At 46.5% G+C, this 26,008-nt stretch overlaps 10 non-coding genes and 39 pseudogenes across 10 annotated transcripts; all 49 read left to right on the top strand.

Moving 5' to 3' along the window:
- The first annotated feature begins 295 nt into the window (after positions 1-295).
- LOC148249724 (5S ribosomal RNA) lies at positions 296-414 on the top strand (annotated as a pseudogene).
- A 205-nt stretch (positions 415-619) lies between these two features.
- LOC148249723 (5S ribosomal RNA) lies at positions 620-738 on the top strand (annotated as a pseudogene).
- A 560-nt stretch (positions 739-1,298) lies between these two features.
- Positions 1,299-1,418, top strand: LOC148249722 (5S ribosomal RNA; annotated as a pseudogene).
- Positions 1,419-1,976: 558 nt separating this feature from the next.
- LOC148249721 (5S ribosomal RNA) lies at positions 1,977-2,095 on the top strand. Its single transcript, XR_015814736.1, has one exon. It is a non-coding gene; the product is annotated as a 5S ribosomal RNA (ribosomal RNA).
- Positions 2,096-2,300: 205 nt separating this feature from the next.
- On the top strand, positions 2,301-2,419 carry LOC148249720 (5S ribosomal RNA; annotated as a pseudogene).
- A 561-nt stretch (positions 2,420-2,980) lies between these two features.
- Positions 2,981-3,098, top strand: LOC148249719 (5S ribosomal RNA; annotated as a pseudogene).
- A 204-nt stretch (positions 3,099-3,302) lies between these two features.
- Positions 3,303-3,421, top strand: LOC148249718 (5S ribosomal RNA; annotated as a pseudogene).
- A 209-nt stretch (positions 3,422-3,630) lies between these two features.
- Positions 3,631-3,749, top strand: LOC148249717 (5S ribosomal RNA; annotated as a pseudogene).
- A 561-nt stretch (positions 3,750-4,310) lies between these two features.
- Positions 4,311-4,429, top strand: LOC148249716 (5S ribosomal RNA; annotated as a pseudogene).
- Positions 4,430-4,638: 209 nt separating this feature from the next.
- Positions 4,639-4,757, top strand: LOC148249715 (5S ribosomal RNA; annotated as a pseudogene).
- Positions 4,758-5,318: 561 nt separating this feature from the next.
- LOC148249714 (5S ribosomal RNA) lies at positions 5,319-5,437 on the top strand. The gene has a single exon (XR_015814469.1). It is a non-coding gene; the product is annotated as a 5S ribosomal RNA (ribosomal RNA).
- Positions 5,438-6,321: 884 nt separating this feature from the next.
- LOC148249713 (5S ribosomal RNA) lies at positions 6,322-6,440 on the top strand (annotated as a pseudogene).
- Positions 6,441-7,003: 563 nt separating this feature from the next.
- LOC148249712 (5S ribosomal RNA) lies at positions 7,004-7,122 on the top strand (annotated as a pseudogene).
- A 562-nt stretch (positions 7,123-7,684) lies between these two features.
- On the top strand, positions 7,685-7,803 carry LOC148249711 (5S ribosomal RNA). The gene has a single exon (XR_015815330.1). It is a non-coding gene; the product is annotated as a 5S ribosomal RNA (ribosomal RNA).
- Positions 7,804-8,362: 559 nt separating this feature from the next.
- LOC148249710 (5S ribosomal RNA) lies at positions 8,363-8,481 on the top strand. Its single transcript, XR_015815115.1, has one exon. It is a non-coding gene; the product is annotated as a 5S ribosomal RNA (ribosomal RNA).
- Positions 8,482-9,305: 824 nt separating this feature from the next.
- LOC148249709 (5S ribosomal RNA) lies at positions 9,306-9,424 on the top strand (annotated as a pseudogene).
- A 207-nt stretch (positions 9,425-9,631) lies between these two features.
- LOC148249708 (5S ribosomal RNA) lies at positions 9,632-9,750 on the top strand. The gene has a single exon (XR_015814756.1). It is a non-coding gene; the product is annotated as a 5S ribosomal RNA (ribosomal RNA).
- A 205-nt stretch (positions 9,751-9,955) lies between these two features.
- Positions 9,956-10,074, top strand: LOC148249707 (5S ribosomal RNA). The gene has a single exon (XR_015815682.1). It is a non-coding gene; the product is annotated as a 5S ribosomal RNA (ribosomal RNA).
- Positions 10,075-10,634: 560 nt separating this feature from the next.
- LOC148249706 (5S ribosomal RNA) lies at positions 10,635-10,752 on the top strand (annotated as a pseudogene).
- Positions 10,753-10,955: 203 nt separating this feature from the next.
- On the top strand, positions 10,956-11,074 carry LOC148249705 (5S ribosomal RNA; annotated as a pseudogene).
- Positions 11,075-11,283: 209 nt separating this feature from the next.
- Positions 11,284-11,402, top strand: LOC148249704 (5S ribosomal RNA). The gene has a single exon (XR_015815536.1). It is a non-coding gene; the product is annotated as a 5S ribosomal RNA (ribosomal RNA).
- Positions 11,403-11,608: 206 nt separating this feature from the next.
- Positions 11,609-11,728, top strand: LOC148249703 (5S ribosomal RNA; annotated as a pseudogene).
- Positions 11,729-11,933: 205 nt separating this feature from the next.
- LOC148249702 (5S ribosomal RNA) lies at positions 11,934-12,052 on the top strand (annotated as a pseudogene).
- A 560-nt stretch (positions 12,053-12,612) lies between these two features.
- Positions 12,613-12,729, top strand: LOC148249701 (5S ribosomal RNA; annotated as a pseudogene).
- Positions 12,730-12,935: 206 nt separating this feature from the next.
- On the top strand, positions 12,936-13,054 carry LOC148249700 (5S ribosomal RNA; annotated as a pseudogene).
- Positions 13,055-13,262: 208 nt separating this feature from the next.
- Positions 13,263-13,381, top strand: LOC148249699 (5S ribosomal RNA). Its single transcript, XR_015815539.1, has one exon. It is a non-coding gene; the product is annotated as a 5S ribosomal RNA (ribosomal RNA).
- A 562-nt stretch (positions 13,382-13,943) lies between these two features.
- Positions 13,944-14,062, top strand: LOC148249698 (5S ribosomal RNA; annotated as a pseudogene).
- Positions 14,063-14,625: 563 nt separating this feature from the next.
- Positions 14,626-14,744, top strand: LOC148249697 (5S ribosomal RNA; annotated as a pseudogene).
- Positions 14,745-15,308: 564 nt separating this feature from the next.
- LOC148249696 (5S ribosomal RNA) lies at positions 15,309-15,427 on the top strand (annotated as a pseudogene).
- A 559-nt stretch (positions 15,428-15,986) lies between these two features.
- LOC148249695 (5S ribosomal RNA) lies at positions 15,987-16,105 on the top strand (annotated as a pseudogene).
- Positions 16,106-16,310: 205 nt separating this feature from the next.
- On the top strand, positions 16,311-16,429 carry LOC148249694 (5S ribosomal RNA; annotated as a pseudogene).
- Positions 16,430-16,990: 561 nt separating this feature from the next.
- On the top strand, positions 16,991-17,108 carry LOC148249693 (5S ribosomal RNA; annotated as a pseudogene).
- A 204-nt stretch (positions 17,109-17,312) lies between these two features.
- Positions 17,313-17,431, top strand: LOC148249692 (5S ribosomal RNA; annotated as a pseudogene).
- A 209-nt stretch (positions 17,432-17,640) lies between these two features.
- Positions 17,641-17,759, top strand: LOC148249691 (5S ribosomal RNA; annotated as a pseudogene).
- An 882-nt stretch (positions 17,760-18,641) lies between these two features.
- On the top strand, positions 18,642-18,760 carry LOC148249690 (5S ribosomal RNA; annotated as a pseudogene).
- Positions 18,761-18,969: 209 nt separating this feature from the next.
- LOC148249689 (5S ribosomal RNA) lies at positions 18,970-19,088 on the top strand (annotated as a pseudogene).
- Positions 19,089-19,972: 884 nt separating this feature from the next.
- LOC148249688 (5S ribosomal RNA) lies at positions 19,973-20,091 on the top strand (annotated as a pseudogene).
- Positions 20,092-20,300: 209 nt separating this feature from the next.
- Positions 20,301-20,419, top strand: LOC148249687 (5S ribosomal RNA; annotated as a pseudogene).
- Positions 20,420-20,981: 562 nt separating this feature from the next.
- LOC148249686 (5S ribosomal RNA) lies at positions 20,982-21,098 on the top strand (annotated as a pseudogene).
- A 565-nt stretch (positions 21,099-21,663) lies between these two features.
- LOC148249685 (5S ribosomal RNA) lies at positions 21,664-21,782 on the top strand. The gene has a single exon (XR_015815177.1). It is a non-coding gene; the product is annotated as a 5S ribosomal RNA (ribosomal RNA).
- A 205-nt stretch (positions 21,783-21,987) lies between these two features.
- LOC148249684 (5S ribosomal RNA) lies at positions 21,988-22,106 on the top strand. The gene has a single exon (XR_015814321.1). It is a non-coding gene; the product is annotated as a 5S ribosomal RNA (ribosomal RNA).
- Positions 22,107-22,666: 560 nt separating this feature from the next.
- LOC148249683 (5S ribosomal RNA) lies at positions 22,667-22,785 on the top strand (annotated as a pseudogene).
- Positions 22,786-22,989: 204 nt separating this feature from the next.
- On the top strand, positions 22,990-23,108 carry LOC148249682 (5S ribosomal RNA; annotated as a pseudogene).
- Positions 23,109-23,317: 209 nt separating this feature from the next.
- On the top strand, positions 23,318-23,436 carry LOC148249681 (5S ribosomal RNA; annotated as a pseudogene).
- A 204-nt stretch (positions 23,437-23,640) lies between these two features.
- LOC148249680 (5S ribosomal RNA) lies at positions 23,641-23,759 on the top strand (annotated as a pseudogene).
- A 522-nt stretch (positions 23,760-24,281) lies between these two features.
- On the top strand, positions 24,282-24,400 carry LOC148249679 (5S ribosomal RNA; annotated as a pseudogene).
- Positions 24,401-24,607: 207 nt separating this feature from the next.
- LOC148249678 (5S ribosomal RNA) lies at positions 24,608-24,726 on the top strand (annotated as a pseudogene).
- Positions 24,727-25,287: 561 nt separating this feature from the next.
- On the top strand, positions 25,288-25,406 carry LOC148249677 (5S ribosomal RNA; annotated as a pseudogene).
- A 466-nt stretch (positions 25,407-25,872) lies between these two features.
- LOC148249676 (5S ribosomal RNA) lies at positions 25,873-25,991 on the top strand (annotated as a pseudogene).
- Positions 25,992-26,008: the final 17 nt, after the last annotated feature.

Below are 26,008 nucleotides of genomic sequence, written 5' to 3'. Positions count from 1 at the left end.
GCTTGGGCGAGAGTAGCACTAGGATGGGTGACCTCCTGCGAAGTCCTTATATTTCACCCATTATCTTAGGAAGTTCTCGTGTTGCACCCATTTTTTTGCAGATGATTCTTTCGACATTACGTGCGACTTGAATTATGGTCCTCAGGTTTATTCGCAATTGTGAGTCACGGCGCTGTAGCATTTTACTTGATATTAGAACGAGAACGAGAGCTACAGTGCGCACGCACAAGGAAACAAATGACGGGAGGGGGATGAAAGGGGAATGAGTTTATGTATTTGCAGCGCGAAATTAAACAGGTGCAATCTTTCTAGCACTAATGCACCGGATCCCAGCAGAACTCCGCAGTTAAGTGTGCTTGGGCGAGAATAGTACTCGGATGGGTGACCTCTTTGGAAGTCCTCGTGTCGCACCAATTTTTTTTCAGACGGGTCGTTCGATGTTACGCGCGAGTGGAATTAGGGTCAGCTGGTTTATACGCAAATGTGAGTCAAGAAGCAGGGGCATTTTAATCGATATTAGAACGAGAATGAGAGGTGAAGTGTGAACGCACAAGGAAACAAATGACCGGAGGGGGAAGAAAGGAGAAGGAGTGTATGTATTTACAGCGCGAAATTAAATAGGTGCGATCATACCAGCACTAAAGCCTCGGATTCCATCAGAACTCCGCAGTTAAGTGTGCTTGGGCGAGAGTAGTACTCGGATGGGTGACCACTTGTGAAGCCCTCGTGTTGCACCTATTTTTTTCGGATGGGTTGTTCGACGTTACGCGCGAATGGAATTATAAACCGCTGGTTCATTTGCAAAGGTGAGTCACGGTGCCGGGTCATATTACTTGATATTAAAACGAGAAAGAGAGATGCAGAGTGCACGCACAAGGAAACAAATTACGGGAGGGGGGATGGGAGGAGAAAGAGTGTAAGTATTTGCAGTGCAGAATGAAACATGAGGGATCATACCAGCACTAATGAAACGGATTCTATAAGAACTCCGCAGTTAAGGGTGCTTGGGCGAGAAAAGTACTCGGATGGGTGACCTCCTGCGAAGTCCTTATATTTCACCCATTTTCTTGGGAGGTCCTCGTGTTGCACCCATCTTTTTGCAGATGATTCTTTCGACATTACGCGCGACTTGATTTATGGTCCGCAGGTTTATTCGCAAATGTGAGTCATGGCGCCGTGGTATTTTATTTGATATTAAAACGAGTACGGGAGGTGTAGTGCGCACGCACAAGGAAACAAATGACGGGATGAGGAAGAAAAGAGAAGGAGTGTATGTATTTGAAGCACAAAATTAAACAAATGGCATCATACTAGCACTAATGCACTGGATCCCATCAGAACTCTGCAGTTAAGTGTGCTTGGGCGAGAGTAGTACTCAGATGGTTGACCTCCTGGGAAGTCCTCGTGTCGCACCAATTTTTTTTTCAGACGGGTCGTTCGACGTTACGCGCGACTGGAACGAAGGTCCGCTGGTTTATACGCAAATGTGAGTCAAGAAGCAGAGGCATTTTAATCGATATTAGAACGAGAAGGAGAGGTGCAGTGTGAACGCACAAGGAAACAATTGATGGGAGGGGGAGGGAAGGAGAAGGAGTGTATATATTTTCAGCACGAAATGAAACAGGTGCGATCATACCAGCACTAATGCAACGAATTCTATCAGAACTCCGTAGGTAAGGGTGCTTGGGCAAGAGTAGTTCTAGCATGGGTTACCTCCTGCGAAGTCCTTATATTTCACCCATTTTCTTAGGAAGTCTTCGTGTTGCACCCATTTTTTTGCACATGATTCTTTCCACGATACGCGCGACTTTAATTATGGTCCTCAAGTTTATTCACAAATGTGAGTCACAGCACCGTAGCATTTTACTTGATATTAGAACGAGCACGGGAGGTGCAGTGCGCACGCACAAGGAAACAAATGACGGGAGGGGGAAGAAAGGAGAATGAGTTTATGTATTTGCAGCGCATAATTAAATGGGTGCGATCATACCAGCACTAATGCACCGGATCCTATCAGAACTCCGCAGTTAAGTGTGCTTGGGCGAGATTAGTACTCGGATGGGTGACCTCCTGGGAAGTCCTCGTGTCGCACCAATTTTTTTTCTGACGGGTCGTTCGACGTTACGCGCGTCTGGAACTAGGGTCCGCTGGTTTATACGCAAATGTGAGTCAAGAAGCAGGGGCATTTTAATCGATATTAGAACGAGAATGAGAGGTGAAGTGTGAACGCACAAGGAAACAAATGACGGGAGGGGGAAGAAAGGAGAAGGAGTGTATGTATTTGCAGCGCAGAATTAAACTTATGCGATCATACCAGCACTAAAGCCCCGGATCCCATCAGAACTCCGCAGTTAATTGTGCTTGGGCGAGAGTAGTACTCGGATGGGTGACCACTTGGGAAGCCCTCGTGTTGCACCTATTTTTTTTCGGATGGGTTGTTCGACGTTACGCGCGAATGGAATTATGTACCGCTGGTTTATTTGCAAAGGTGAGTCACAGTGCCGGGTCATATTACTTGATATTAGAACAAGAATGAGAGATGCAGAGTGCACGCACAAGGAAACAAATGACGGGAGGGGGGATGGGAGGAGAAAGAGTGTATGTATTTACAGTGCAGAATGAAACAAGATGGATCATACCAGCACTAATGCAACGGATTCTATCAGAACTCCGCAGTTAAGAGTGCTTGGGCGAGAAAAGTACTCGGATGGGTGACCTCCTGCGAAGTCCTTATATTTCACCCATTTTCTTGGGAGGTCCTCGTGTTGCACCCATCTTTTTGCAGATGAATCTTTCGACGTTATGCGCGACTTGATTTATGGTCCGCAGGTTTATTCGCAAATGTGAGTCACGGCGCCGTGGCATTTTACTTGATATTAAAACGAGTACGGGAGGTGTAGTGCGCACGCACAAGGAAACAAATGACGGGAGGAGGAGGAAAAGAGAAGGAGTGTATGTATTTGAAGCGCAAAATTAAACAAGTGGCATCATACCAGCACTAATGCACTGGATCCCATCAGAACTCTGCAGTTAAGTGTGCTTAGGCGAGAGTAGTACTCGGATGGGTGACCTCTTGGGAAGTCCTCGTATCGCAACAATTTTTTTTCAGATGGGTCGTTCGACGTTACGCGTGACTAAAACTATGGTCCACTGGTTTATACGCAAATGTGAGTCAAGAATCAGAGGAATTTTAATCAATATTAGAACGAGAAGGAGAGATGCAGTGTGAATGCACAAGGAAACAAATGATGGGAGGGGAGGAGGGAAGAAGGAGTGTATGTATTTTCAGCACGAAATTAAACAGGTGCGGTCACACCAGCACAAATGCAAAGGATCCAATCAGAACTCCGTAGTTAAGTGTGCTTTGGCGAAAGTAGTACAATGATGGGTTACCTCCTGGGAAGTTCTCGTGCTGCACCCATTTTCTTTTTTTCAGATGTGCCGTTCTACCTTACGCTCGACTTTAATTATGGTCCGCAGATTTATTCGCAAATGTGAGTCACCGCGCTGTGGCATTTTACTTGATATTTGAACGAGAACGAGAGGTGCAGTGCACACGCAAAAGGAAACAAATGACGGGAGTGGGAAGAAAGGAGAAGGAGTTTATGTATTTACAGCGCAAAATTAAACAGGTGCGATCATACCAACACTATTGCACCGGATCCCATCAGAACTCTGCAGTTAAGTGTGCTTGGGCGAGAGTAGTACTCGGATGGGTGACCTCCTGGGAAGTCCTCGTGTCGCACTAATTTTTTTTTCGGACGGGTTGTTCGACGTTACGCGCGACTGGAACTAGGTTCCCCTTGTTTATACGCAAATGTGGGTCAAGAAGCAGGGCATTTTAATCGATATTAGAACGAGAAGGAGAGATGCAGAGTGCACGCACAAGGAAACAAATGACGGGAGGGGGGATGGAGGGAGAAAATGTGTATGTATTTGCAGCGCAGAATGAAACATGAGCAATCATACCAGCACCATTGCAACGGATTCTATCAGAACTCCGCAAGTTAAGGGTGCTTGGGCGAGAGTAGCACTAGGATGGGTGACCTCCTGCGAAGTCCTTATATTTCACCCATTTTCTTAGGAAGTCCTCGTATTGCCCCCATTTTTTTGCAGATGATTCTTTCGACGATACGCGCGACTTGAATTATGGTCCTCAGGTTTATTCGCAAATGTGAGTCATGGCACCGTAGCATTTTACTTGATATTAGAACGAGCACGGGAGGTGCAGTGCGCACGCACAAGGAAACAAATGACGGGAGGGGGAAGCAACGAGAAGGAGTTTATGTATTTGCAGCGCGGTATTAAACGGGTGCGATCATACCAGCACAAATGCACCGGATCTCATCAGAACTTCGCAGTTAAGTGTGCTTTGGCGAAAGTTGTACAATGATGTGTTACCTCCTGGGAAATTCTCGTGTTTCACCCATTTTCTTTTTTTTAGATGTGAAGTTCGACGTTACGCGCGACTTTAATTATGGTCCGCAGATTTATTCGCAAATGTGAGTCAAGGCGCCGTGACATTTTACTTGATATTAGAACGAGAACGAGAGATGCAGTGCGCAAGCACAAGGAAACAAATGACGGAATGTAGAAGAAAGGGAAATGAGTTTATGTATTCGCAGCGCAAAATTAAACAGCTGCGATCATACCAGCACTAATGCACCGGATCCCTTCAGAACACCGCATTTAAGTGTGCTTGGGCGAGGGTAGTACTCGGATGGGTGACCTCCTGCGAAGTCCTCGTGTCGCACTAATTTTTTTTTCAAACGGGTCGTTCGAAGTTACGCGCGACGGGAACTAGGCTCCACTGGTTTATACGCAAATGTGAGTCAAGAAGCAGGGGCATTTTAATCGATATTAGAACGAGAAAGAGAGATGCAGAGTGCACGCACAAGGAAACAAATGACGGGAGGGGGATGGAGGGAGAAAAAGTGTATGTATTTGCAGCGCAGAATGAAACATGAGCAATCATACCAGCACCAATGCAACGGATTCTATCAGAACTCTGCAAGTTAAGGCTGCTTGGGCGAGAGTAGCACTAGGATGGGTGACCTCCTGCGAAGTCCTTATATTTCACCCATTTTCTTAGGAAGTCCTCGTGTTGCACCCATTTTTTTGCAGATGATTCTTTCGATGATACGCGCGACTTGAATTATAGTCCTCAGGTTTATTCGCAAATGTGAGTCACGGCACCGTAGCATTTTACTTGATATTAGAACGAGCACGGGAGGTGCGGTGCGCACGCACAAGGAAACAAATGACGGGAGGGGGAAGAAACGAGAAAGAGTTTATGTATTTGCAGCGCAGAATTAAACAGGTGCGATCATACCAGCACTAATGAACCGGATCCCATCAGAACTCCGCAGTTAAGTGTGCTTGGGCGAGAGTAGTACTCGGATGGGTGACCTCCTGGGAAGTCCTCGTGTCGCACCAATTTATTTTCAGACGGGTCGTTCGACGTTACGCGCAACTGGAACTGGGGTCCGCTGGTTTATACGCAATTGTGAATCAAGAAGAAGGGGCATTTTAATCGATATTAGAACGAGAAGGGGATGTGCTGTGTGAACGCACAAGGAAACAATTGATGGGAGGGGGAGGGAAGGAGAAGGAGTGTATGTATTTTCAGCACAAAATGAAACAGGTGCGATCATACCAGCACTAATGCAACGGATTCTATCAGAACTCCGTAGGTAAGGGTGCTTGGGCGAGAGTAGTACTAGCATGGGTTACCTCCTGCGAAGTCCTTATATTTCACCCATTTTCTTGTGAAGTCCTCGTGTTGCACCCATTTTCTTTTTTTCATATATGTCGTTCGACGTTACGCGCGACTTTAATTATGGTCCGCAGGTTTATTCGCAAATATGAGTCACGGCGCCGTGGCTTTTTACTTAATATTAGAACGAGAACGGGAGGTGCAGTGCGCACGCACAAGGAAACAAATGACGGGAGGACGACGAAAAGAGAAGGAGTGTATGTATTTGAAGCGCAAAATTAAACAAGTGGCATCATACCAGCACTAATGCACTGGATCACATCAGAACTCTCTAGTTAAGTGTGGTTGGTCGAGAGTAGTACTCGGATGGGTGACCTCTTGGGAAGTCCTCATGTCGCACCAATTTTTTTTCAGACGGGTCGTTCGACGTTACGCGCAACTAGAACTATGGTCCGCTGGTTTATACGTAAATGTGAGTCAAGAATCAGGGGCATTTTAATCGATATTAGAACGAGAAGGAGAGGTGCAGTGTGACGCACAAGGAAACAAATGATGGGAGGGGGGAGGGAAGAATGAGTGTATGTATTTTTAGCACGAAATAAAACAGGTGCGGTCACAACAGCACAAATGCACCGGATCCCATCAGAACTCCGTAGTTAAGTGTACTTTGGCGAAAGTAGTACAATGATGGGTTACCTCCTGGGAAGTTCTCGTGTTGCACCCATTTTCTTTTTTTCAGATGTGTCGTTCGACGTTACGCGCGACTTGAATTATGGTCCGCAGATTTATTCGCAAATGTGAGTCACGGCGCCGTGATATTTTACTTGATATTTGAACGAGAACAAGAGGTGCAGTGCGCACGCACAAGGAAACAAATGACGGGAGGGGGAAGAAAGGAGAAGGAGTGTGTGTATTCGCAGCGCGAAATGAAACAGGTGCGATCATACCAGCAATAATGCAACGGATTCTATCAGAACTCCGTAGGTAAGGGTGCTTGGGCGAGAGTAGTACTACCATGGGTTACCTCCTGCGAAGTCCTTATATTTCACCCATTTTCTTGTGAAGTCCTCGTGTTGTACCCATTTTTTTGCAGATGATTCTTTCGACGTTACGCGCGACTTGAATTATGGTCCTATGGTTTATTCGCAGATGTGAGTCACGGCGCTGTAGTATTTTACTTGATATTAGAACGAGAACGGGAGGTGCAGTGTGCACGCACAAGGATACAAATGACGGGAGGGAGAAGAAAGGGGAATGAGTTTATGTATTTGTAGCGCAAAATTAAACAGGTGCTATCATACCAGCACTAATGCACCGGATCCCATCAGAACTCCGCAGTGAAGTGTGATTGGGCGAGATTAGTACTCGAATGGGTGACCTCCTGGGAAGTCCTCGTGTTGCACAAATTTTTTTTTTCAGACGGGTCGTTCGACGTTACACGCGACTGGAATTAGGGTCCACTAGTTTATACGCAAATGTGAGTCAAGAAGCAGGGGCATTTTTATCGATATTAGAACGAGAAGGAGAGATGTAGAATGCACGCACAGGGAAACAAATGACGGGAGGGGGGATGGAGGGAGAAAAAGTGTATGTATTTGCAGTGCAGAATGAAACATGAGCAATCATACCAATACCAATGCAACAGATTCTATCAGAACTACGCAGTTGAGGGTGCTTGGGCGAGAAAAGTACTCGGATGGGTGACCTTCTGCGAAGTCCTTATATTTCACCCATTTTCTTAGGAAGTTCTCGTGTTGCTCCCACTTTTTTGCAGATGATTCTTTCGACAATACGCGTGACTTGAATTATGGTCCTCAGGTTTATTCGCAAATGTGAGTCACGGCACCGTAGCATTTTACTTTATATTAAAACGAGCACGGGAGGAGCAGTGCGCACGCATAAGGAAACAAATGACGGGAGGGGGAAGAAAGGAGAAGGAGTTTATGTATTTGCAGCGCGGAATTAAATGGGTGCGATCATACCAGCACTAATGCACCGGATCCCGTCAGAACTCCGCAGTTAAGTGTGCTTGGGCGAGAGTAGTACTCAGATAGGTGACCTCCTGGGAAGTCCTCGTGTCGCACCGATTTTTTTTCAGACGGGTCGTTCGACGTTACGCGCGACTGGAACTAGAGTCCGCTGGTTTATCCGCAAATATGAGTCAAGAAGCAGGGGCATTTTAATCGATATTAGAACGAGAAGGAGAGGTGCAGTGTGAACGCACAAGGAAACAATTGATGGGAGGGGGAGGGAAGGAGAAGGAGTGTATGTATTTTCAGCACGAAATGAAACAGGTGCGATCATACCAGCACTAATGCAACGGATTCTATCAGAACTCCGTAGGTAAGGGTGCTTGGGCGAGAGTAGTACTAGCATTGGTTACCTCCTGCGAAGTCCTTATATTTCACCCATTTTCTTGTGAAGTCCTCGTGTTGCACCCATTTTTTTGCAGATGATTCTTTCGACGTTACGCGCGACTTGAATTATGGTCCTCAGGTTTATTCGCAAATGTGATTCACGGCGCTGTAGCATTTTACTTTATATTAGAACGAGAGCGGGAGGTGCAGTGCGCACGCACAAGGAAACAAATGACGAGAGGGGGAAGAAAGGGGAATGAGTTTATGTATTTACAGTGCGAAATTAAACAGGTGCGATCATACCAGCATTAATGCACCGGATCCCATCAGAACTCCGCAGTGAAGTGTGCTTGGGCGAGATTAGTACTCGGATGGGTGACCTATTGGGAAGTCCTCGTGTCGCACCAATTTTTTTTCAGACGGGTCGTTAGACGGTACGCGCGTCTGGAACAAGGGTCCGTTGATTTATATGCAAAAGTGAGTCAAGAAGTAGGGGCATTTTAATCGATATTAGAACGAGAAGGGGAGGTGAAGTGTGAACGCACAAGGAAACAAATGACGGGAGGGGGAAGAAAGGAGAAGGAGTGTATGTATTTGCAGCGCGAAATTAAAGAGGTGCGATCATACCAGCACTAATGCAACGGATTCTATCAGAACTCCGTAGGTAAGGGTGCTTGGGCGAGAGTAGTACTAGCATGGGTTACCTCCTGCGAAGTCCTTATATTTCACCCATTTTCTTGTGGAGTCCTCGTCTTGCACCCATTTTAATCGATATTAAAACGAGAAAGAGAGGTGCAGTGTGAACGCACAAGGAAACAATTGATGGGAGGGGGAGGGAAGGAGAAGGAGTGTATGTATTTTCAGCACGAAATGAAACAGGTGCGATCATACCAGCACTAATGCAACGGATTCTATCAGAACTCCGTAGGTAAGGGTGCTTGGGCGAGAGTAGTACAAGCATGGGTTACCTCCTGCGAAGTCCTTATATTTCACCCATTTTCTTGTGAAGTTCTCGTGTTGCACCCATTTTTTTTGCAGATGATTATTTCGACGTTACGCGCGACTTGAATTATGGTCCTCAGGTTTATTCACAAATGTGAGTCACGGCGCCGTGGCATTTTACATGATATTAGAACGAGAACGGGAGGTGCAGTGCGCACGCACAAGGAAACAAATGACGGGAGGGGGAAGAAAGGGGAATGAGTGTATGTATTTGCAGTGCGAAATTAAACAGGTGCGATCATACCAGCACAAATGCACCGGATCCCATCAGAACTCCGCAGTTAAGTGTGCTTTGGCGAAAGTAGTACAATGATGGGTTACTTCGTGGGAAGTTCTCGTGTTGCACCCATTTTTTTTTTTAGATGTGCCGTTCGACGTTACGCGCGACTTTAATTATGGTCCACAGATTTATTCACAAATGTGAGTCAAAAAGCAGGGGCATTTTAATCGATATTAGAACGAGAATGAGAGGTGAAGTGTGAACGCACAAGGAAACAAATGACCGGAGGGGGAAGAAAGGAGAAGGAGTGTATGTATTTGCAGCGCGAAATTAAACAGGTGCGATCATACCAGCACTAAAGCTCCGGATCCCATCAGAACTCCGCAGTTAAGTGTGCTTGGGCGAGGGTAGTACTCGGGTGGGTGACCTCTTGGGAAGTCCTCGTGTCGCACCAATTTTTTTTCAGACGGGTCATTCGACGTTACGCGCGACTGGAACTAGGGTCCGCTGGTTTATGGGCAAATGTGAGTCAAGAAGCAGGGGCATTTTAATCGATATTAGAACGAGAATGAGAGGTGAAGTGTGAACGCACAAGGAAACAAATGACCGGAGGGGGAAGAAAGGAGAAGGAGTGTATGTATTTGCAGCGCGAAATTAAACAGGTGCGATCATACCAGCACTAAAGCTCCGGATCCCATCAGAACTCCGCAGTTAAGTGTGCTTGGGCGAGGGTAGTACTCGGATGGGTGACCACTTGGGAAGCCTTCGTGTTGCACCTATTTTTTTCCGGATGGATTGTTCGACGTTACGCGCGAATGGAATTATAAACCGCTGGTTCATTTGCAAAGGTGAGTCACGGTGCCGGGGCATATTACTTGATATTAGAATGAGAAAGAGAGATGTAGAGTGCACGCACAAGGAAACAAATGATGGGAGGGGGGATGGGAGGAGAAAGAGTGTATGTATTTGCAGTGCAGAATGAAACATGAGGGATCATACCAGCACTAATGCATGGATTCTATCAAAACTCCGCAGTTAAGGGTGCTTGGGCGAGAAAAGTACTCGGATGGGTGACCTCCTGCGAAGTCCTCATATTTCACCCATTTTCTTGGGAGGTCCTTGTGTTGCACCCATCTTTTTGCAGATGATTCTTTTGACGTTACGCGCGACTTGATTTATGGTCCGCAGGTTTATTCGCAAATGTGAGTCACAGCGCCGTGGCATTTTACTTGATATTAGAACGAGTACGGGAGGTGCAGTGCGCACGCACAAGGAAACAAATGACGGGAGGTGGAATAAAAGAGAGGGAGTGTATGTATTTGAAGCGCAAAATTAAACAAGTGGCATCATACCAGCACTAATGCACTGGATCCCATCAGAACTCTACAGTTAAGCGTGCTTGGGCGAGAGTAGTACTCGGATGGGTGACCTCATTGGAAGTTCTCGTATCGCAACAATTTTTTTGCAGATGGGTCGTTCGACGTTACACGCGACTGGAACTATGTTCTACTGGTTTATACGCAAATGTGAGTCAAGAATCAAGGGCATTTTAATCGATATTAGAACGAGAAGGAGAGGTGTAGTGTGAACGCACAAGGAAACAAATGATGGGAGGGGGGAGGGAAGAAGTAGTGTATGTATTTTCAGCACGAAATTAAACAGGTGCGGTCACACCAGCACAAATGCACCGCATCCCATCAGAACTCCGCAGTTAAGTGTGCTTTGGCGAAAGTAGTACAATGATGGGTTACCTCATGGGAAGTTCTCGTATTGCACCCATTTTCTTTTTTTCAGATGTGCCGTTCGACGTTACTCGCGACTTTAATTATGGTCCACAGATTTATTCGCAAATGTGAGTCACGGCGCCGTGGCATTTTACTTGATATTTGAACGAGAACGAGAGGTGCAGTGCGCACGCACAAGGAAACAAATGACGGGAAGGGGAAGAAAGGATAAGGAGTTTATGTGTTTGCAGCGCGAAATTAAACAGGTGCGATCATACCAGCACTAATGCACCGGATCCCATCAGAACTCCGCAGTTAAGTGTGCTTGGGCGAGAGTAGTACTCGGATTGGAGACCTCCTGGGAAATCCTCGTGTCGCACTAATTTTTTTTTCAGATGGGTCGATCGACGTTACGTGCGACTGGAACTAGGGTCCACCGGTTTATACGCAAATGTGAGTCAAGAAGCAGGGGCATTTTAATCGATATTAGAACAAGAAAGAGAGATGCAGAGTGCACGCACAAGGAAACAAATGACGGGAGAGGGGTGGAGGGAGAAAAAGTGTATGTATTTGCAGCGCAGAATGAAACATGAGCAATCATACCAGCACCAATGCAACGGATTCTATCAGAACTCCGCAAGTTAAGGGTGCTTGGGCGAGATTAGTACTCGGATGGGTGACCTCCTGGGAAGTCCTCGTGTCGCACCAATTTTTTTTCAGACGGGTCTTTCGACGTCAGGCGCGTCGGGAACTAGGGTCCGCTGGTTTATACGCAAATGTGAGCCAATAAGCAGGGGCATTTTAATCGATATTAGAACGAGAATGAGAGGTGAAGTGTTAATGCACAAGGAAACAAATGACAGGAGGGGGAAGAAAGTAGAAGGAGTGTATGTATTTGCAGCGGGAAATTAAACAGGTGCGATCATACCAGCACTAAAGCCCCGGATCCCATCAGAACTCCGCAGTTAAGTGTGCTTGGGTGAGAGTAGTACTCAGATGGGTGACCACTTGGGAAGCCCTCGTGTTGTACCTATTTTTTTTCGGATGGGTTGTTCGACGTTACGCGCGAATGGAATTATAAACCGCTGGTTCATTTGCAAAGGTGAGTCACGGTGCCGGGGCACATTACTTTATATTAGAACGAGAAAGAGAGATGCAGAGTGCACGCAAAAGGAAACAAATGACGGGAGGGGGGATGGGAGGAGAAAGAGTGCATGTATTTGCAGTGCAGAATGAAACATGAGGGATCATACCAGCACTAATGCAATGGATTCTATCAGAACTCCGCAGTTAAGGGTGCTTGGGCAAGAAAAGTACTCGGATGGGTGACCTCATGCAAAGTCTTTATATTTCACCCATTTTCTTGGTAGGTCCTCGTGTTGAACCCATCTTTTTGTAGATGATTCTTTCGACGTTACGCGCGACTTGATTTATGGTCCGCAGGTTTATTCGCAAATGTGAGTCACGGCGCCGTGGTATTTTACTTGATATTAAAACGAGTACGGGAGGTGCAGTGCGCACGCACATGGAAACAAATGACGGGAGGAGGAAAAAAAGAGAAGGAGTGTATGTATTTGAAGCGCAAAATTAAACATGTGGCATCATACCAGCACTAATGCACTGGATCCCATCAGAACTCTGCAGTTAAGTGTGCTTGGACGAGTGTAGTACTCGGATGGGTGACCTCTTGGGAAGTCCTCATATCGCAACCATTTTTTTTCAGATGGGTCGTTCGACGTTACGCGCGACTGGAACTATGGTCCGCTGGTTTATACGCAAATGTGAGTCAAGAATCAGGGGCATTTTAATCGATATTAGAACGAGAATAAGAGGTGCAGTGTGAACGCACAAGGAAACAAATGATGGGAGGGGGGGAGGGAAGATGGTGTGTATGTATTTTCAGCACGAAATTAAACATGTGCGGTCACACCAGCACAAATGCACCAGATCCCATAAGAACTCCGCAGTTATGTGTGCTTTGGCGAAAGTAGTACAATGATGGGTTACCTCTTGGGAAGTTCTCGTGTTGCACCCATTTTTTTTTTTCAGATGTGCCGTTCGACATTACGCGCGACTTTAATTATGGTCCGCATATTTATTCGCAAATGTGAGTCACGGCGCCGTGGCATTTTACCTGATATTTGAACGAGAACGAGAGGTGCAGTGCACACGCCCAAGGAAACAAATGACGGGAGGGGGAAGAATGGAGAAGGAGTGTATGTATTTGCAGCGCGAAATGAAACTGGTGCGATCATACCAGCACTAATGCATCGGATCCCAGTAGAACTCCGCAGTTAAGTGTGCTTGGGCGAGAGAAGTACTCGGATGGGTGACCTCTTGGGAAGTCCACGTGTCGCACTAATTTTTTTTTCAGACCGGTCGTACGACGTTACGCGCGACTGGAACTAGGGTCCGCTGGTTTATACACAAATGTGAGTCAAGAAGCAGGGGCATTTTAATCGATATTAGAACGAGAATGAGAGGTGCATTGTGCACGCACATGGAAACAAATGACGGGAGGGGGGATGGAGGGAGAAAATGTGTATGTATTTGCAGCGCAGAATGAAACATGAGCAATCATACCAGCACCAATGCAACGGATTCTATCAGAACTCCGCAGGTTAACGGTGCTTGGGCGAAAGAAGCACTAGGATGAGTGACCTCCTGCGAAGTCCTTATATTTCACCCATTTTCTTAGGAAGTCCTCGTGTTGCACCCATTTTTATGCAGATGATTCTTTCGACGATACGCGCGACTTGAATTATGGTCTTCAGGTTTATTCGCAAATGTGAGTCACGGCATCGTAGCATTTTACTTGATATTAGAACGAGCACGGGAGGTGCAGTGCACCCGCACAAGGAAACAAATGACGGGAGGGGGAAGAAAGGAGAAGGAGTTTATGTATTTGCAGCGCGGAATTAAACGGGTGCGATCATACCAGCACTAATGCACCGGATCCCATCAGAACTCCGCAGTTAAGTGTGCTTGGGCGAGAGTAGTACTCAGATTGGAGACCTCCAGGGAAGTCCTTGTCTCTCATTAATTTTTTTTTTCAGACGGGTCGTTCGACGTTACGCACGACTGGAACTAGGGTCCGCTGGTTTATAGGCAAATGTGAGTCAAGAAGCAGGGGCATTTTAATCCATATTAGAACGAGAAGGAGAGGTGCAGTGTGAACGCACAAGGAAACAATTAATGGGAGGGGGAGGGAAGGAGAAGGAGTGTATGTATTTTCAGCACGAAATGAAACAGGTGCGATCATACCAGCACTAATGGAACGGATTCTATCAGAACACCGTAGGTAAGGGTGTTTGGGCGAGAGTAGTACTAGCATGGGTTACCTCCTGCGAAGTCCTTATATTTCACCCATTTTCTGGTGAAGTTCTCGTGTTGCACCCATTTTCTTTTCTTCAGATGTGCCGTTCGACTTTACGCGCGACTTTAATTATGGTCCGCAGATTTATTCGCAAATGTGAGTCACGGCGCCGTGACATTTTACTTAATATTTGAACGAGAACGAGAGGTGCAGTGCGCACGCACAAGGAAACAAATGAGGGGAGGGGGAAGAAAGGAGAAGGATTTTATGTATTTGCGGCGTGAAAAATTAGGTGCGATCATACCATCACTAATGCACCGGATCCAATCAGAACTCCGCAGTTAAGTGTGCTTGGGCGGGAGTAGTACTCGTATGGGTGACCTCCTGGGAAGTCCTCGTGTCGCACTAATTTTTTTTTTCAGACGGGTCGTTCGACGTTACGCGCGACTGGAACTAGGGTCCACTGATTTATACGCAAATGTGAGTCAAGAAGCAGGGGCATTTTAATCGATATTAGAACGAGAAGGAGAGATGCAGAGTGCACGCACAAGGAAACAAATAACGGGAGGAGGGATGGAGGGAGAAAAAGTGTATGTATTTTAAAGCGCAGAATGAAACATGAGCAATCATACCAGTACCAATGCAACGGATTCTATCAGAACTCCGCATGTTAAGGGTGCTTTGGCGAGAGTAGTACTAGCATGGGTTACCTCCTGCGAAGTCCTTATATTTCACCCATTTTCTTGTGAAGTCCTCGTGTTGCACCCATTTTTTTGCAGATGATTCTTTCTACGTTACGCGCGACTTGAATTATAGGCCTCAGGTCTATTCGCAAATGTGAGTCACGGCACCGTAGTATTTTACTTGATATTAGAACGAGCACGGGAGGTGCAGTGCCCACGCACAAGGAAACAATTGACGGGAGGGGGAAGAAAGGAGAAGGAGTTTATGTATTTGCAGCGCGAAATTAAACGGGTGCGATCATACCAGCACTATTGCACTGGATCCCATCAGAACTCCGCAGTTAAGTGTGCTTGGGCGAGAGTAGTACTCGGATGGGTTACCTCTTGGGAAATCCTTGTGTTGCACCAATTTTTTTTTCAGACGGGTCGTTCGACATTACGCGCGACTGGAACTATGGTCCGCTGGTTTATACGCAAATGTGGGTCAAGAATCAGGGGTATTTTAATCGATATTAGAAGGAAAAGGAGAGGTGCAGTGTGAACGCACAAGGAAACAAATAATGGGAGGGGGGGAGGGAAGAAGGAGTGTATGTATTTTCAGCGGGAAATTAAACAGGTGCGGTCATACCAGCACTAATGCATCGGATTCTATCAGAACTCCGTAGGTAAGGGTGCTTGAGCGAGAGTAGTACTAGCATGGGTTACCTCCTGCGAAGTCCTTATATTTCACCCATTTTCTTAGGAAGTCCTCGTGTTGCACCCATTTTTTTGCAGATGATTCTTTCGACGTTACGCGCGACTTGAATTATGGTCCTCAGGTTTATTCGCAAATGTGAGTCACAGCGTTGTAGCATTTTACTTGATATTAGAACGAGAACGGGAGGTACAGTGCGCACGCACAAGGAAACAAATGACGGGAGGGGGAAGAAAGGGGAATGAGTTTATGTATTTGCAGCGCAAAATTAAACCGGTGCAATCATACCAGCACTAATGCACCAGATCCAATCAGAACTCCGCAGTGAAGTGTGCTTGGGCGAGATTAGTACTCGGATGGGTGACCTTCTGGGAAGTCCTCGTGTCGTACCAATTTTTTTTCAGACGGGTCGTTCGACTTTACGCGCGTCTGGAACTAGGGTCCGCTTGTTTATACGCAAATGTGAGTCAAGATGCAGGGGCATTTTAATCGATATTAGAACGAGAATGAGAGGTGAAGTGTGAACGCACAAGGAAACAAATGACAGGAGGGGGAAGAAAGGAGAAGGAGTGTATGTATTTGCAGCGCGAAAGTAAACAGGTGCGATCATACCAGCACTAAAGCTCCGGATCCCATCAGAACTCTGCTGTTAAGTGTGCTTGGGCGAGCATAGTACTCGAATGGGTGACCACTTGGGAAGCCCTCGTGTTGCACCTATTTTTTTTCGGATGGGTTGTTAGACGTTACGCGCGAATAGAATTATAAACCGCTGGTTCATTTGCAAAGATGAGTCACGGTGCCGGGGTATATTACTTGATATTAGAACGAGAAAGAGAAATGCAGAGTGCACGCACAAGGAAACAAATGACGGGAGGGGGGATGGGAGGAGAAAGAGTGTATGTATTTGCAGTGCAGAATGAAACATGAGGGATCATACCAGCACTAATGCAATGGATTCTATCAGACCTCCGAAGTTAAGGGTGCTTGGGCGAGAAAAGTACTCGGATGGGTGACCTCCTGCGAAGTCCTTATATTTCACCCATTTTCTTGGGAGGTCCTCGTGTTGCTCCAATCTTTTTGCAGATGATTCTTTCGACTTTACGCGCGACTTGATTTATGGTCCGCAGGTTTATTCACAAATGTGAGTCACGGCGCCGTGGCATTTTACTTGATATTAGAACGAGTACGGGAGGTGCAGTGCGCACGCACAAGGAAACAAATGACGGAAGGAGGAAGAATAGAGAAGGAGTGTATGTATTTAAAGTGCAAAATTAAACAAGTGGCATCATGCCAGCACTAATGCACTGGATCCCATCAGAACTCTGCAGTTAAGTGTGCTTGGGCGAGAGTAGTACTCGGATGGGTGACCTCTTGGGAAGTCCTCGTATCGCAACAATTTTTTTTCAGATTGGTCGTTCGACGTTACGCGCGACTGGAACTATGGTCCGCTGGTTTATACGCAAATGTGAGTCAAGAATCACGGGCATTTTAATCGATATTCGAACGAGAAGGAGAGGTGTAGTGTGAATGCACAAGGAAACAAATGATGGGAGGGGGGGAGGGAAGAATGAGTGTATGTATTTTCATCATGAAATTAAACTGGTGCGGTCACACCAGCACTAGTGCACCGGATCCCATCAGAACTCCGCAGTTAAGTGTGCTTTGGCGAAAGTAGTACAATGATGGGTTACCTCCTGGGAAGTTCTCGTGTTGCACCCATTTTCTTTTTTTCAGATGTGCCGTTCGACGTTACGCGCGACTTTAATTATGGTCCGCAGATTTATTCTCAAATGTGAGTCACGGCGCCGTGGTATTTTACTTGATATTTGAACGAGAACGAGAGGTGCAGTTCGCACGCACAAGGAAACAAATGATGGGAGGGGGAAGAAATGAGAAGGAGTGTATGTATCTGCAGCGCGAAATTAAACAGGTGCGATCATACCAGCACTACAGCCCCGGATCCCATCAGAACTCCGCAGTTAAGTGTGCTTGGGCGAGAGTAGTACTCGGAATGGTGACCACCTGGGAAGCCCTCGTGTTGCACCTATTTTTTTTCGGATGGGTTGTTCGACGTTACGCGCGAAGGGAATTATAAACCGCTGGTTCATTTACAAAGGTGAGTCACGGTGCCAGGGCATATTACTTGATATTAGAACGAGAAAGAGAGATGCAGAGTGCACGCACAAGGAAACAAATGACGGGAGGGGGGACGGGAGGAGAAAGAGTGTATGTATTTGCAGTGCAGAATGAAACATGAGGGATCATACCAGCACTAATGCAACGGATTCTATCAGAACACCGCAGTTAAGGGTGCTTGGGCGAGAAAAGTACTCGGATGGGTGACCTCCTGCGAAGTCCTTATAATTTCACCCATTTTCTTGGGAGGTCCTCGTGTTGCACCCATCTTTTTACAGATGATTCTTTCGACGTTACGCGCGACTTGATTTATGGTCCGCAGGTTTATTCGCAAATGTGAGTCGGCGCCGTGGCATTTTACTTGATATTTGAACGAGTACGGGAGGTGCAGTGCGCACGCACAAGGAAACAAATGACGGGAGGAGGAAGAAAAGAGAAGGAGTGTATCTATTTGAAGTGCAAAAATAAACAAGTGGCATCATACCAGCGCTAATGCATTGGATCCCATCAGAACCCTGCAGTTAAGTGTGCTTGGGCGAGAGTAGTACTCGGATGGATGACCTCTTGGGAAGTCCTCGTATCGCAACAATTTTTTTTCAGATTGGTCGTTCGACGTTACGCGCGACTGGAACTATGGTCCGCTGGTTTATACGCAAATGTGAGTCAAGAATCACGGGCATTTTAATCGATATTCGAACGAGAAGGAGAGGTGTAGTGTGAATGCACAAGGAAACAAATGATGGGAGGGAGGGAGGGAAGAATGAGTGTATGTATTTTCATCATGAAATTAAACTGGTGCGGTCACACCAGCACTAGTGCACCGGATCCCATCAGAACTCCGCAGTTAAGTGTGCTTTGGCGAAAGTAGTACAATGATGGGTTACCTCCTGGGAAGTTCTCGTGTTGCACCCATTTTTATTTTTTTAGATGTGCCGTTCGACGTTACGCGCGACTTTAATTATGGTCCGCAGATTTATTCACAAATGTGAGTCACGGCGCCGTGGTATTTTACTTGATATTTGAACGAGAACGAGAGGTGCAGTGCGCACGCACAAGGAAACAAATGATGGGAGGGGGAAGAAAGGAGAAGGAGTGTATGTATCTGCAGCGCGAAATTAAACAGGTGCGATCATACCAGCACTACAGCCCCGGATCCCATCAGAACTCCGCAGTTAAGTGTGCTTGGGCGAGAGTAGTACTCGGAATGGTGACCACCTGGGAAGCCCTTGTGTTGCACCTATTTTTTTTCGTATGGGTGGTTCGACGTTACGCGCGAAGGGAATTATAAACCGCTGGTTCATTTGCAAAGGTGAGTCACGGTGCCAGGGCATATTACTTGATATTAGAACGAGAAAGAGAGATGCAGAGTGCACGCACAAGGAAACAAATGACGGGAGGGGGGATGGGAGGAGAAAGAGTGTATGTATTTGCAGTGCAGAATGAAACATGAGGGATCATACCAGCACTAATGCAACGGATTCTATCAGAACACCGCAGTTAAGGGTGCTTGGGCGAGAAAAGTACTCGGATGGGTGACCTCCTGCGAAGTCCTTATAATTTCACCCATTTTCTTGGGAGGTCCTCGTGTTGCACCCATCTTTTTACAGATGATTCTTTCGACGTTACGCGCGACTTGATTTATGGTCCGCAGGTTTATTCGCAAATGTGAGTCACGGCGCCGTGGCATTTTACTTGATATTTGAACGAGTACGGGAGGTGCAGTGCGCACGCACAAGGAAACAAATGACGGGAGGAGGAAGAAAAGAGAAGAAGTGTATCTATTTGAAGTGCAAAATTAAACAAGTGGCATCATACCAGCGCTAATGCATTGGATCCCATCAGAACCCTGCAGTTAAGTGTGCTTGGGCGAGAGTAGTACTCGGATGGATGACCTCTTGGGAAGTCCTCGTATCGCAACAATTTTTTTTCAGATGGGTCGTTCGACGTTACGCGCGATTGGAACTATTGTCCGCTCGTTTATACGCAAATGTTAGTCAAGAATCAGGGGCATTTTAATCGATATTAGAATGAGAAGGAGAGGTGCAGTGCGAACGCACAAGGAAACAAATGATGGGAGGGGGGGAGGGAAGAAGGAGTGCATGTATTTTCGGCACGAAATTAAACAGGTGCGGTCACACAAGCACAAATGCACCGGATCCCATCAGAACTCCGCAGTTAAGTGTGCTTTGGCGAAAGTAGTACAATGATGGGTTACCTCCTGGGAAGTTCTCGTGTCGCACCCATTTTCTTTTTTTCAGATGTGCCGTTCGACGTTACGCGCGACTTTAATTATGGTCCGCAGATTTATTCGCAAATGTGAGTCACGGCGCCGTGGCATTTTACTTAATATTTGAACGAGAACGAGAGGTGCAGTGCGCACGCACAAGGAAACAAATGATGGGAGGGGGAAGAAAGGAGAAGGAGTGTATGTATATGCACCGTGAAATTAAACAGGTGCGATCATACCAGCACTACAGCCCCGGATCCCATCAGAACTCCGCAGTTAAGTGTGCTTGGGCGAGAGTAGTACTCGGATCGGTGACCACCTGGGAAGCCCTCGTGTTGCACCGATTTTTTTTCGGATGGGTTGTTCGACGTTACGCGCGAAGGGAATTATAAACCGCTGGTTCATTTGCAAAGGTGAGTCACGGTGCCAGGGCATATTACTTGATATTAGAACGAGAAAGAGAGATGCAGAGTGCACGCACAAGGAAACAAATGACGGGAGGGGGGATGGGAGGAGAAAGAGTGTATGTATTTGCAGTGCAGAATGAAACATGAGGGATCATACCAGTACTAATGCAACGGATTCTATCAGAACACCGCAGTTAAGGGTGCTTGGGCGAGAAAAGTACTCGGATGGGTGACCTCCTGCGAAGTCCTTATAATTTCACCCATTTTCTTGGGAGGTCCTTGTGTTGCACCCATCTTTTTGTAGATGATTTTTTCGACGTTACGCGCGACTTGATTTATGGTCCGCAGATTTATTCGCAAATGTGAGTCACGGCGCCGTGGCATTTTACTTGATATTAGAACGAGTACAGAAGGTGCAGTGCGCACGTACAAGGAAACAAATGACGGGATGAGGAAAAAAAGAGAATGAGTGTATATATTTGAAGTGCAAAATTTTAACAAGTGGCATCATACCAGCACTACTGCACTGGATCCCATCAGAACTCTGCAGTTGAGTGTGCTTGGGTGAGAGTAGTACTCGGATGGGTGACCTCCTGGGAAGTCCTTGTGTCACACTAATTTTTTTTTTCAGACGGGTCGTTCGAGGTTACGCGCGACTGGAACTAGGGTCCACTGGTTTATACGCAAATGTGAGTCAAGAAGCAGGGGCATTTTAATCGATAGTAGAACGAGAAGGAGAGATGCAGAGTGCACGCACAAGGAAACAAATGACGGGAGGGGGGATGGAGGGAGAAAAAGTGTATGTATTTGCAGCGCAGAATGAAACATGAGCAATCATACCAGCACCAATGCAACGGATTCTATCAGAACTCCGCAAGTTAAGGGTGCTTCGGCGAGAGTAGCTCTAGGATGGGTGACCTCCTGTGAAGTCCTTATATTTCACCCATTTTCTTAGGAAGTCCTCGTGTTGCACCTATTTTTTTGCAGATGATTCTTTCGACGATACGCGCAACTTGAATTATGGTCCTCAGCTTTATTCGCAAATGTGAGTCACGGCACCGTAGCATTTTACTTGATATTAGAACGAGCACGGGAGGTGCAGTGCGCACGCACAAGGAAACAAATGACAGGAGGGGGAAGAAAGGAGAAAGAGTTTATGTATTTGCAGCGTGGAATTAAAAGGGTGCGATCAAACCAGCACTAATGCACCGGATCCCATCAGAACTCCGCAGTTAAGTGTGCTTGGGCGAGAGTAGTACTCGGATGGGTGACCTCCTGGGAAGTCCTCGTGTCGCACAAATTTTTTTTCAGACGGGTCGTTCGGCGTTACGCGCGTCTGGAACTAGGGTCCGGTGGTTTATACGCAAAGGTGAGTCAAGAAGCAGGGGCATTTTAATCGATATTAGAACGAGAATAAGAGGTGAAGTGTGAATGCACAAGGAAACAAATGACGGGAGGGGGAAGAAAGGAGAAGGAGTGTATGTATTTGCAGCGCGAAATTAAACAGGTGCGATCACACCAGCACTAAAGCTCCGGATCCCATCAGAACTCCGCAGTTAAGTGTGCTTGGGCGAGAGTAGTACTCGGATGGGTGACCACTTGAGAAGCCCTCGTGTTGCACCTATTTTTTTTCGAATGGGTTATTCGACGTTACGCGCGAATGGAATTATAAACCGTTGGTTCATTTGCAAAGGTGAGTCACGGTGCCGGGGCATATTACTTGATATTAGAACGAGAAAGAGAGATGCAGAGTGCACGCACAAGGAAACAAATGACGGGAGGGGGGATGGAAGGAGAAAGAGTGTATGTATTTGCAGTGCAGAATGAAACATGAGGGATCATACCAGTACTAATGCAACGGATTCTATCAGAACTCCGTAGTTAAGGGTGCTTGGGTGAAAAAAGTACTCGGATGGGTGACCTCCTGCGAAGTCCTTATATTTCACCCATTTTCTTGGGAGGTCCTCGTGTTGCGCCCGTCTTTTTGCAGATGATTCTTTTGACGTTATGCGCGAATTGATTTATGGTCCGCAGGTTTATTCGCAAATGTGAGTCACGGCACCGTGGCATTTTACTTGATATTAGAACGAGTACGGGAGGTGCAGTGCGCACGCACAAGGAAACAAATGACAGGATGAGGAAGAAAAGAAAAGGAGTGTAGGTATTTGAAGCGCAAAATTAAACAAGTGGCATCATACCAGCACTAATGCACTGGATCCCATCAGAACTCTACAGTTAATTGTGCTTGGGCGAGAGTAGTACTCGGATTGGTGACCACCTGGGAAGTCCTCGTGTCGCACCAATTTTTTTTCAGACGGGTCGTTCAACGTTACGCGCGACTGGAACTATGGTCCGCTGGTTTATACGCAATTGTGAGTCAAGAATCAGGGACATTTTAATTGATATTAGAACGAGAAGGAGAGGTGCAGTGTGAACGCACAAGGAAATAAATGATGGGAGGGGGGGAGGGAAGAAGGAGTGTATGTATTTTCAGCACGAAATTAAACAGGTGCGGTCACACCAGCACAAATGCACCGGATCCCATCAGAACTCCGCAGTTAAGTGTGCTTTGGTGAAAGTAGTACAATGATGGGTTACCTCCTGGAAAGTTCTCGTGTTGCACCCATTTTCTTTTTTTCGGATGTGCCATTCGACGTTACGCGCGACTTTAATTATGGTCCGCAGATTTATTCGCAAATGTGAGTCACGGCGCCGTGGTATTTTACTTTATATTTGAACGAGAACGAGAGGTGCAGTGCGCTCGCACAAGGAAACAAATGACGGGAGGGGGAAGAAAGGAGAAGGAGTTTATGTATTTGCAACGCGGAATTAAACGGGTGCGGTCACACCAGCACTAATGCACCGGATCCCATCAGAACTCCGCAGTTAAGTGTGTTTGGGCGAGAGTTGTACTCGGATGGGTGACCTCTTGGGAAGTCCTCGTGTCGCACCAATTTTTTTTTAGACGGGTCGTTCGACGTTACGCGCGACTTGAACTATAATCCGCTGGTTTATACGCAAATGTGAGTCAAGAATCTGTGGTATTTTAATCGATATTAGAACGAAAAGGAGAGGTGCAGTGTGAATGCACAAGGAAACAAATGATGGGAGGGGGGGAGGGAAGAAGGAGTGTATGTATTTTCAGCACAAAATTAAACAGGTGCCGTCACACCAGCACAAATGCAACCGATCCAATCATAACTCCGCAGTTAAGTGTGCTTGGGCGAGAGTAGTACTCGGATGGGTGACCACTTGGGAAGTTCTCGTGTTGCACCCATTTTTTTGCAGATGATTCTTTCGACGTTACGCGCGACTTGAATTTTGGTCCTCAGGTTTATTCGCAAATGTGAGTCACGGCGTCGTAACATTTTACTTGATATTAAAATGAGCACGGGAGGTACAGTTCGCACGCACAAGGAAACAAATGACGGGAGGGGGAAGAAAGGAGAAGGAGTTTATGTATTTACAACGCAAAATTAAACGGTTGCGATCATACCAGCACTAATGCAACGGATCCCATCATATCTCTGTAGTTAAGTGTGCTTGGGTGAGAGGGATGGGTGACCTCTTGGGAAGTTCTCGTGTCGCACAATTTTTTTTTCAGACGGGTCGTTCGACTTTACGCGCAACTGGAACTATGGTCCACTTGTTTATACGCAAATGTGAGTCAAGAAGCAGGGGCATATTAATCGATATTAGAACGAGAAAAAGAGGTGCAGTGTGAACGCACAAGGAAACAAATGATGGGAGGGGGGAGGGAAGGAGAAGGAGTGTATGTATTTTCAGCACGAAATTAAACAGGTGCTATCACACCAGCACAAATATACCGGATCCGATCAGAACTCCGCAGTTAAGTGTGCTTTGGCGAAAGTAGTACAAGGATGGCATACCTCCTGGGAAGTTCTCGTGTTGCACCCATTTTTTTTTTCAGATGTGCCATTCGACGTTACGCGCGACTTTAATTATAGTCCGCAGATTTATTCGAAAATGTGAGTCACTGCGCCGTGGCATTTTACTTGATATTTATACGAGAACGAGAGGTGCAGTGCACACACACAAGGAAACAAATGACGGGAAGGGGAAAAAAGGAGAAGGAGTGTACGTATTTGCAGCGCGAAATTAAATAGGTGCCAGCATACCAGCACTAATGCACCGTATCCCATCAGAACTTAACAGTTAAGTGTGCTTGGGCGAGAGTAGTACTCGAATTGGTGACCGCCTGGGAAGTCCTCGTGTTGCACCCTTTTTTTTTCGGATGGATCGTTCGACGTTACGCGCGAATGCAATTATAAACCGCTGGTTCATTCGCAAAGGTGAGTCACGATGCCAGGGAATTTTACTTGATATTAGAACAAGAAGGAGAGATGCAGAGTGCACGCACAAGGAAACAAATGACGGGAGAGGGGATGGAGGGAGAAAGAGTGTATGTATTTGCAGCGCAGAATGAAACATGAGCGATCATACCAGCACCAATGAAACGGATTCTATCAGAACTCCGCAAGTTAAGGGTGCTTGGGCGAGAGTAGCACTAGGATGGGTGACCTCATGCGAAGTCCTTATATTTCACCTATTTTCTTAGGAAGTCCTCGTGTTGCACCCATTTTTTTGCAGATGATTCTTTCGACGTTACGCGCGACTTGAATTATGGTCCTCAAGTTTATTCGCCAATGTGAGTCACGGCACCGTAGCATTTTACTTGATATTAGAGCGAGCACGGGAGGTGCAGTGCGCACGCACAAGAAAACAAATGACGGGAGGGGGAAGAAAGGAGAAGGAATTTATGTATTTGCAGCGCAACATTAAACAGGTGCGATCATACTAGCACTAATGCACCGGATCCCATCAGAACTCCGCAGTTAAGTGTGCTTGGGTGAGAGTAGTACTCGGATAAGTGACCTCCTGGGAAGTCCTCGTGTCGCACTAATTTTTTTTTTAGACGGGTCGTTCGACGTTATGCGCGACTGGAACTAGGGTCCACTGGTTTTTACGCAAATGTGAGTCAAGAAGCAGGGGCATTTTAATCGATATTAGAACGAGAAGGAGAGATGCAGAGTGCACGCACAAGGAAACAAATGACGGGAGGGGGGATGGAGGGAGAAAAAGTGTTTGTATTTGCAGCGCAGAATGAAACATGAGCAATCATACCAGCACCAATACAACGGATTCTATCAGAACTCCGTAAGTTAAGGGTGCTTGGGCGAGAGTATCATTAGGATGGGTGACCTCCTGCGAAGTCCTTATATTTCACCAATTTTTTTGCAGATGATTCTTTCGACGATACGCGGGACTTTAATTATGGTTCTCAGATTTATTCGCAAATGTGAGTCACAGCACCGTAGCATTTTACTTGATATTAGAACGAGCACGGTAGGTGCAGTGCGGAATTAAACGGGTGCGATCATACCATCACTAATGCACCGGATCCCATCAGAACTCCGCAGTTAAGTGTGCTTGGACGAGAGTAGTTCTCGGATGGGTGACCTCCTGGGAAGTCCTCGTGTCGCACCAATTTTTTTTCAGACGGGT

The sequence above is a fragment of the Carica papaya genome, chromosome 8, assembly GCF_054855325.1.
Source record: "Carica papaya isolate Zhongbai chromosome 8, ASM5485532v1, whole genome shotgun sequence".
NCBI lineage: Eukaryota > Viridiplantae > Streptophyta > Magnoliopsida > Brassicales > Caricaceae > Carica > Carica papaya.
This window is presented reverse-complemented; position numbering and strand designations above follow the sequence as displayed.